The sequence below is a fragment of the Mus caroli genome, unplaced genomic scaffold (assembly GCF_978045245.1).
Source record: "Mus caroli unplaced genomic scaffold, Mus_caroli_1 scaffold_8, whole genome shotgun sequence".
Classification (NCBI taxonomy): domain Eukaryota; kingdom Metazoa; phylum Chordata; class Mammalia; order Rodentia; family Muridae; genus Mus; species Mus caroli.
Genome location: NW_028227263.1, coordinates 38,469,056 through 38,471,208, shown reverse-complemented (window position 1 = coordinate 38,471,208; position 2,153 = coordinate 38,469,056).

Sequence of the window (2,153 nt, the reverse complement as noted above, 5' to 3'; positions counted from 1 at the left end):
TTCTGGAGTCCAGCTTCTTGAGCTCTTTTTATATATTGGATATTATCCCCTATCTGATTTAGGATTGGTAAAAATTCTTTCTCAATCTGTTGGTTTCCTTTTTGTCTTATTGACAGTATCTTTTGCCCTAAGAAGGTTTGCAATTTTATGAGGCCCATTTTATTGATTCTTGATGTTACAGCACAGGCCATTGCTGATCTGTTTAGGAATTTCCCTCCTGTGCCCATATCTTCGAGGCTTTCCCCCACTTTCTCCTCTATATGTTTCAGTGTCTCTGGTTTTATGTGGAGTTCCTTGATCCACTTAGATTTGACCTTACTACAAGGAGATAGGAATGGATCAATTCTCATTCTTCTACATGATAACTGGCAGTTGTGCCAGAACCATTTGTTGAAAAGTCTGTCTTTTTTCCACTGCCTGGTTTTAGCTCCCTTTTCAAAGATCAAGTAACCATAGGTGTGTGGGTTGATTTCTGGGTCTTCAATTCTATTCCATTGATCTACCTGTCTGTCTCTGTACCAGTACTATGTAGTTTTTATTACAATTGCTCTGTAGTACAGCTTGAGGTCAGGCATGGTGATTCTCCCAGAGGTTCTTTTATTTTTGAGCATAGTTTTTGCTATCCTAGGTTTTTTGTTATTTCAGATGAATTTGCAATTTGCCCTTTCTAACTCAGTGAAGAATTGAGTTGGAATTTTGATGGAGATTGCATTGAATCTAAAGTTTGCTTTCAGCAAGATGGGCATTTTTACTATATTAATCCTGCCAATCCATTACCATGGTAGATCTTTCCATTTTTTGAGACCTTCTTCAATTTCTTTCTTCAGAAACTTGATGTTCTTGTCATACTGATCTTTCACTTCCTTAGTTACAGTCACAACAAGACATTTTATATTATTTGTGAATATTTTGGAGGGTGTTGTTTCCCTAATTTCATTCTCAGCCTTTTTATCCTTTAAATAGAGGAAGACTACTGACCTGTCCAGCAGGTCCAGTTATTCGAGGGTCTCGAGGGGACCTTCTCCTAAGAACTAAATTCGGGGAGAGTAAGATGGACACCAAGTGCAAGAGCGACACAGAACTAGTCTGAGTAGCATCAAGGTATCACTGTATTCAGCAAGGCTTGAGGCTTAAATGCACAATCAAAAGGGGATGTATAGGTACTTCTCAGAATAAGGGGTGGGGCAGTTGTAATTTTGCTTTTGCCTGCTCACCGGGAAGCAGGAACTTGGTGGTATCAGGGTACATCTTGTGGTCAGGACATCTGGCACTGTCTTAGGGCTGGAACATTCTGAGGTTGTTCTCAGAGTGGTGCGTCGGTGGCCCGCTTTTGACCCCCTTTTCTTTTCTGGGGGAGGCCCAATTCAGAGATCAGGACAATTGTGTTGTCTTAATAGCTCCTAAGAGACTACTAATTTGTTTGAATTAATTTTATATCCAGCCACTTTGCTGAAGTTGTTTATGAGGATTTTGTGTTCTGTGGTGTAATTTTTGGGGTCATTTAAGTATACTATCACATCATTTGCAAATAGTGATATTTGACTTCTTCTGATCCAATTTGTATCACTTTCAACTCCATTTGTTGTCTAATTTCTCTGGCTAGGACTTTGAGTACTATGTTTAATAGGTAGGGAGAGAGTGGCAACCTTGTCTAGTTTTTGATTTTAGTGCGATTACTTCAAGTTGCTTTTCATTTAGTTTGATGTTGGCTACTGGCTTGTGTAAATTGTTTTTACTATGTTTAGGTATGGGCCTTGAATTTCTAATCTAAGACTTTTACTCTGAAGAAGTGTTAAATTTTTTTAAATGCTATATCATCATCTAATGAGGTGATAATGTGATTTGGGGGGGTGTTTATATGTGGGTTATGTTGATGTATTTCCATATATTGAACCATCTCTGCATTCCTGGCATAAAGCCTACTTGATCATAATGGATGATTGTTTTTATGTGTCCTTGAATTTGTCTTGTGAGAATTTTATTGAGTATTTTTGCATTAATATTCATAAGGGAAACTAGGGTAAAGTTCTCTTTCTCTGTTGAGCCTTTGTGTGTTTTAGGTATAAGTGTAATGTGGCATCATAGTACGAATTGGATAGTGTTCCTTCTGTTTCTATTTTGAGGAATGGTTTGAAGAGATTTGGCATTCGGTC